The following is an 8,529-nucleotide window of genomic DNA, read 5'->3' as shown; positions in this document are numbered from 1 at the left end:
TTTTATTTGTCCTTGGGGCACATTCGCCTATCGAAAGTTACCTTTTGGTTTGAAGAATGCAGTAGCTATATTTCAGATGGCAATGAATTATGCCTTCCATGACATCAAACACACTGTTCAACCTTATCTTGATGATTTACCTGCTCATTCATGAAAGCGGTCTAATCACCCACAACATTTGAGAGAAATATTTTTACGGTGTCGACACTACAAGATAAGACTCAATCCACACAAGTGTGTATTTTGTGTTGGCTCTGGTTGATTTCTTGGATTTGTAGTCTCAAAAGATGGAATTCAACTCGATCCAATTAAGGTTCAGGCAATCATTGACTTGCCTCCACCTTAAAACTTGTTACAGTTATAGAGACTTCAAGGGAAGGCAAACTTTCTGAGGAGGTTCATTCCAAACTATGTTGAGTTGGTTGAAGGTTTTACACATCTATTGAAGAAAGAGGTATGCTTCCATTGGGATCAGGTTGCACAAGCTTCCTTTGATGCTCTCAAATATTCCTTGATTAGAGCATCATTAATGTATGCCCCAAACTATAAAAAAGACTATTACATGTATCTCGTCACTGTAGATACAACCATTGGTATGGTTTTAGTCCAAGAAGAAAGTGGAATTGAACATCCTATTTATTACTTGAGTCATAATCTCAACGATACCAAAAGTAAGTATTCCTACATCGAAAAGTTAGCTTTGGCAGTTGTTCAAGCTATACAGAGATTTCGTCATTACATCCTCTGTAAAACTACCATTATATCAGATTACAACCCTATGACATACATTTTGTCACGTCAATTGTTCGGGGGAAAATATTCAAAATGGATAGTAATTTTGTAGGAGTTTGATTTGGAGTTTATCGAATCTAAATCAAAGAAATCTCTTATCTTCACCGAGTTAGTTTGTGATCTTCCCTCATCCTCCAATGATTTAACATCAGAAGCATCAATCTTGGATGAGTCTCTATTCTTATCTCGTCAAGTGATCCACGGTATGGAGATATACTGGACTATCTCCAGACCCAAGCTTTTCAACCTAATACCTCTCACTCAGAACAATGACGTACTCGATACCAAGCCAAAGATTATCTGATCGTTGGTGATACACTTTATCGTCATGGTGTCGATACAATTTTACGTAGGTGTCTCACTCATGAGGAAGCCAAAAAGTCTTTGAATGAGTGTCATTCAGGTGCTTGTGGGGGGAATTTATCTGGTTATGCTACCGGACAGAGAATTCCCTGTGCTAGTTACTTCTGGCAAACTATATTCAAAGATTGCATTATTTCTGTCAGAAGTTGCCATGCTCCAGATATTTGACCGAAAAACCAGATTACCACCTGCACCACTGCATCCAGTCCTTGTTGTTGGCCCATTCGCCAAATGGGGCATTGATTTTATGACATGTAACCCCACCTTGGTCGGGGGGCATGGGCATATTATAGTCGTCATTGACTATTTTACCAAATGGGCCAAGGCGATGCCAACATTGAATAACAGTGGCGAAATGATTGCTTTACTTTTCTTCAACCATGTGGTTGCCAGGTTTGGTGTACCGCAAGCCATAGTTATAGATCATGGATCACATTTTCGCAATCATATGATGGTTGAGTTGACCGCCAAGTTAGGACTATCACATGATAGTTCTATTCCATACTATCCACAAGCTAATGGACAAGTTGAGGCTATCAACAAAGTCCTTAAGCACATGTTGCAAAGAATGATTGGAGTTCATAAAATAAATTGGCATTTAATCATGTACTCGACTCTGTGGGCATATCGAACCTCAATGAGAAATGTGACCGGATTTACACTGGTTTGCAAGTAGTCTTACCAATCCAATGTGAAATCTCGTCTCTCAAACTCGCGATTGACCTGCTACACGACACTTTTGAAGAAGAAGCATGTTTCTTAGAGTTAATTCATCTAGATAAAACCCATCACAATGCCACATTGGCTAACGAAGTGCACAAGAAACGTATTAAGGTGCAATATGATAAAAATGTCAAGCCTTGTGTCTTCTCAGAAGGTGACCTAGACTTTCTTTATGATCAAGAGTCTGATAAGCTTGGCGCAGGAAAATTTGAACCACTTTGGATGGGGCCTTACATTGTTAAGCGTGTTTTGACAAAAGGTGCCTATGTGTTAGCAGACTATGATGGGATTCCATTGTTGTAGCCTCAAAATGGGTTGTACCTTAAATGTTACAATTCTTAGTTAAGTATAGTAAAACTCACTGTATATATGCTTTGATTGCATGTGTGTGTGTTTCTTTTAGAGTTCTTATTTTATTAAGTAATACACTTTGCATTTGGTGCAGATGTCAAACTTTTTGGAACCATTTGTTGGTTACGCCTATGGGGCTAGTCACAGTACGTAGAATTTATCCTCTATAGCATGGGCCGTTTTCGCTCCAAGCGACGAGTTAGTGAGTTTTAGGGGGATTTCTATTGGTTGATTGACAAACAACATTGCTGATTATAGTGTGTTGATTGAACTTTTCTCTGATGCCATTTCACTTGGCATACACTGAATCATCATTAGGCTAGATTCACAACTCGTACTACAACTTACTGGCATTTATACCGTTCGAAACCTAGCAATTCATCGCATTTTCCTTAGAGTTCATATTTTGGAAAGGTAGTTTGAGTTTATTCAATATCATCATATTCCTAGAAATCTAAACACATTAAATGATTCTCTAACAAATTACGTGTTAAATAGACATCTGCGACATATGTAAAGTAAATATTTTCAATTCACATCAATAGTTGAATAGGATTGCATCTCTTAACCATAATAAAACTCTGAAAGTAAAACAGATAGTTGTTTTAAAAGTTTTTACAAACAGTTTGTGTCCAAGATAAAAATTGGTCATCTGACCCAAAAACTCAAAATGTAGGCAGAAAACATCTAAGTAGACTAGTGCTTCTCATGATAACAGGTCACAGCCTATGCTATCATGCGTAAAAGTCACATCCAATGACTCAACACACCAATGGTGTGGCGTTGCAGTTGCATAGGCAACTCCTCGATTCAGACATCGAGAATGCCTAGGGTCAAACCCTCTATGTAATCCTGTAGCTCAGCCATTGTCTCAGCTAAATCTAAGTCTCAAAGATCTGCTCTCCCAGCAGGTCTATGTGTTGGCCCACCTACCTCTCGTTGGTGCCCCACAGGTCGAACGGGTCCAACATCTGCATACATTAAAAAATGTTTTGTTTAGTCTTGGAGATAATAAAAAAACACAAAATAACGTACAAACTTTAAAATCAAAAGCACTTTGGTCAAACAATTTACCTATAGCCCTCCACAGTGCACCAACTAGTAACATCAAGTCCGGATCACCACAGAAATCCATTCCTAAATATGGATATTCTGTGAAAGCCATATCCTATCGATCAAACCACTCAAAGAATGTAGGGGTAAAAGAGATGAATGACTAACCAGCATGTCTAGCCATAAGATCTACCCATGTTTGCATTCGTGGATCTCTAGGTCCAGATACACCCAGTGAAATAAGTTGTGGTTGCATAAGTGGAATTCTCTCCAAGGTGAAAGAAATTAGGATCGACCCATAGCCAAAGTTCTTTGTCTTTCCATTTTTCACCTTGGTCAGTTGTTCTTTTGCGGATGAAAGAACTGCCTCACACCAGTTGAACACTTTTGGCTCTAAACACTCTAAAGCATACTACATGTATGATCTGTTTGCCAAGTGTAGTGTCGCGCTACCAGCTAGTTTGGCGAGGGTGAAAAGGATCGTCCTCAATGGTAAATCACTAACATCCTTGATGTTAATCTTTCCGTCTCTGCTAGGTTGAGCACCTTCCCGACAGAACTGTCGTATATAGTCTCTCATTGATTCACCTCCTCTGGCAAATCCTGATAGTGAGATGGGGGCACCCCACCTCAAAAGTGCAGTTAGAAAGTAGATATCATCAATGGTAAATGGGATCACTTTGTCCCTAATGTGAAAGACATGATCAGTATGATCCCATGAACGAACAAGGAACTGTAAAATCTAAATCAGCTGCCGCATGTTACATAATCGGAAATACTTGAGTAACCCACAATTCCTTAGGGCCTCAACTATACCCTGATTATTTAGGGCAATGATATCTTGTTCTTTGTGCTCTTGTTCTCTCCATATAATCACCATTTTGATCCGATGAATGTCTGCAATGCAACCATTAGACAAATTAGGATCCATTTTTTGCAAAAAACAGCGGAAAATTTGGGAGAAAATAGTTGTGTAAACTTGGGTTTTGTGCCCAATGCACACATGCCTTAGAGACAGTGCAATGCAATGCATGAATCCTTTTAGATGTGTGTAATGCAGTGCACCTTTCGATATTAAAAGGGTGCGCTAAATCCAGAGTTCAAAATTGAAACCCTAGGGGCCTCAAAAACTCAAATTTTTTGCTTAAAACTAAAAATAAATGGAATGAAATGAAAGAGAACAAATATGGCTCCTACTTGGTCCGGACAGCATGAGAAATGGTTCACTGAATCCTCCATAATCAACTAGTGAACTTCGAGGTAAAAACTATTCCAGAGCACCAAAGTCAAAGGGTAAATGCGAAATGGTAAAAATGAATGGTAAAACTTGTTTTTATGTTTATTTCTTGCACATTAATCAAGTAAACATTAGTTTTATCCATTTTTATCCATGAAACAGGTATTTTTAATCCATTTTGATGGTGTTTTGAATAGGTTTAACAACTGAAATGTAGAATTTCACGTGCCCAAATGTGAATTGAACATCTTTGATCACAAAGAAAACTTTTATCTCTTTTTCGAGCTTTGTTAAAAATGAAAAAGGAACCCCCTTGGAGTCCTCTTTAAGCTCTTTTTAGACTCTCTAAACATGAAAAGATTGTCGTGCGCTTGTCTTTTCCAGCTTGTTAAAAGATAGGAAACGATATCTCTCTTGTATTATTTTACACCTTTTCGGACAAGAGAGATTAACATACAAAAAAGAAATTGTGGAGTTTTCTTTTCTTCCCTTCTCAAACTCTCTAAATATGAAAAGGACTGAGTTATCTTTGTTGTTAAACTCGTTAAAAAGATCAAATAGCAACAAACTTGTCCATCTAGACAAGACTGAGTTTCACCTTCACTAGACTCATTAAAGCATCAAATAGAGATGGATTTGCCCAAAGGGTAAAATTATACAACAAGAATAAGTTATCCTCCTCAAGCTTGATAAAAAGTAAATAGGTATTGGTCAGCAATGACCAGGGAAATGGGAAAAAGTGAAGAAAACTTTATGGTAACAAGTCGCTCTTGAACATGACACTTTCACCTCATCACTGTGACTATGTGGGTTGGGTCATTCAGCTTGATGGTTATCATACCGTTGGTCTATCACACCATCCATTACTTTGTTTTGGGTCAATGCTACCAATTCATCTTAGTGTCGTTGACATGTTCAAGAGAAGTTATTCAGTTCAAACTTCATCCTTTGCAATACCGTAAACCTTCATTTTCATGACCACCATTCCTGAACCTTGTGTCGTCAGTCATTTTTTCATCTCCAAAATAATTTACCTCGTTTCATGCCGTTGATGTGGGATACATCAAGGCCCTCCTACGATGAGTCGCTTCTTGACAACATCAGCACATCATCCAAGAAGTTGACTTAGAAACACCCCTTCAGTACCTTGAGGCTTGCATACATCAATGGCAGGATTCTCGCTTCCGGCGATAGGTTGACATCATTGGCCTTCGAACGAAAGACTTTGTATGGTGTTTGACATCAAATAATTTATTCACACCATGTGAACTGTACTGTAGTACCTTGAGGGTCATTATCATTATCGGTGACTCCTCTCCCATCTGTTAACGACTTACATCATTGGCTGGTAATCAGATGATGTCTTCCCATGTTTGACTTCAGAAAATCTATTCACATGGTTAGACTTGTTCTTGAGCAAAAGATTGAATGAGAATGAAGACCCTAGATCTAGTTTCATCCATCTGGGCTGCGATATATTCAGGAGTACTAAATCAAATGTATGATGGCCTTACATTCATGGTCAACCATTCATGGGTCTATATTTGTAGACGACTATATTTGTACATGTAATGAAAGTTTATAAGTTGAGCATGGGTATGCTTTCCCTTAGCAAGTTCATGAGAAAAGATCAAATCATCATGATATATGTATTGTAATTGATGCAGGTCACCTTCCACTTCGAAGCCTCCTCTCCACATGATAAAGCATTTCACTCAACATACATATTTACGACTTCATGCTTTAGGGGGCAACTGTTACGAATCCATTTGGGCACATCAATCCCAACCTATAGATAAGTACTATTAGGGCCCATCAAGCCCTAATTCAGTTGTTATATGCCATAAAGAAGTCAACCATCAGAATGCCTAGCTTCCCAAGAAGTTACATGACAAAAATCATCCAAAAGCTACCCCTAAGAAGATCAGCGTAGGTAGGCCTTCATTAGGGTGCGCTACAATGTAAACCATTCACTGATAGGGGGCTATGCAGCACACTTGGTTGCTCTTTGGCCTGAACTGGGTGAATTTGAGCAAATTTCCATGAGGGTTTGAAAGATTCCTTATCCATTGGATGCCTCTAGAAGTTTCTCAAGCCTATCTACTCCTTTGAGCTCATATTTGGATGAGGAAGGGAGTTAAGGAACATCAATCCCTTATCCCTTCCTCCATGGAACTAAATTCTAAGTTTTGGAGGGCATTCATTATCACCATTTATGGCATAACTTCCTTCATTCACCTATAAAAAGACCACTCATTTAAGTGATCAAGGGCTGGAGATTATTGAATTATAGGGAGATGTTGTTAGTATGAGACTTTAGTTGATTTCAAGTATTGTAATGATTTCAAAATGTCTTTCTTATTATGAGGAGAGGATGGGATTGAACTAGAGGAGTGTTGTTGAATTGAGCAATGGGTTGTAACTCTTCCTTTTACTAATAAAGTGTTAAAAGTTGTTTTCATATTCTTGTGTTATTCATTTATGCTTTCATATCTGTATCATGTACTTGACTCCATGCTATTTTTAATCAATAAATCATTATCATATGCTTTGATTGGTTGTTGTCTTTTGTCTGTGTGCAGGTACTCTTCAAGTGGATTAAGTATGGAGAGGAGTGATAGAGTTGGTCAAGGAAGATAAGAAGCAAGCGAAAGCTATAGGTAGGCTTCCTTGCCTCTTATTTTATCTATTGGTCATAGGAAAAGTAGAGAATGCTTTGCACTGTTGTTTTAGACATAGCTACTAGTCTAGGGATTCAAGCATTTATCCATAGACACTAAAACTTCCCAAAACAAAGTGGAACCCGCTCGATTGAAGCTCGTTAGCATGTTCTAAAAAATAGCAGAAATTTATTGTTCTTTGCCACAAAGGAGTTCCATAAATCTAGATTTGGGAATAAGAAAGATAATCATACAAAAAGAAGTAATTAATACTAAATGCAGAAGTAGAAGGCAATAAAAACAAGAGATGCATGTGAATAGGAAGGGAAAAGAAGGAAAGAAAATGGCAAAAAGGGGCTCTGAGGCTCCTGGGATGGCCAAGCCCAAGGAAGCTCAGAGACCTATGGAGGAGAACAAGATTTAGAAGCTGAACATGACACCAATCTTCATTATTTTCATCAATACAATTACATCCCTGCAAGAAAATACAATGGAGCTGCAAAAATATGAGTTCTCCCCACAAGAACACTAATGAAAATCTCTCCCTAGAGGAAAATTCAACATGTTACTTATAAAAAATGATTAGGAATCATTCCCTATGAATGGATGAAGATTTCACCACCAAAATCCCTTGATTAGTGGATCTCGTCCCCAATACTAGGAATCTGCATTAAATGGCAGGGAACACATTCCTAGATTTTCTCAATCATTGGAATTCCACAATTTGTGCCATAATTCCATAATATCTTATTGATTTATTATTTATTATTGATCCTCCTATAGTAAGGAGAAAGTCCCTAAATTACCTCCTCCTCCAAACCTTCATAATCTGCGCAATATTCTCAAAATATTCCACAAAAATAAATAATATTAGGCAAAAATATGCAACTATTCATAAACCTTCCTAATGAATATATTAAAATTAAAAATTCTAATGCAAGAAGAGAGGTTTAATGTGCTGAAGGATGGTCATATACCTTAATTTATGTTTAATTTAGAGGCATGGGCCTTAATTTATGTCTAATTTAGAGGCCCATCATAGCCCCCTACTGAAAGTGTTGCTTATCCTCTAAGCAACTTAGTGACCTCATTGTGCCTCATTCATGGCCCTGGTGGCCTCTCTCTAGTGCATTAAGAATCTTGGTTGTAAGTTATACAAGGACAAGCACAAAAACATAATTGTGCAAAGAAAAATAATTGTTTCTTGATACCATTAGCTTACCTTATTCCCCTCATTCAAGGTGGGTTCTTGAATATCTTTCAGTTTAGCAAGGTCCTCCAGATCCTTAGCAACCTTCTGCTATCTTGTTCCACCATTTTGACACCTATGAAACCTTCAAAATGTCTTTA

Source organism: Pinus tabuliformis, chromosome 2_1 (genome assembly GCF_031772625.1).
Source record: "Pinus tabuliformis cultivar Carrire ecotype Pingquan chromosome 2_1, CPIR1, whole genome shotgun sequence".
NCBI lineage: Eukaryota > Viridiplantae > Streptophyta > Pinopsida > Pinales > Pinaceae > Pinus > Pinus tabuliformis.
Note: the sequence above shows the minus strand (reverse complement) of the source record.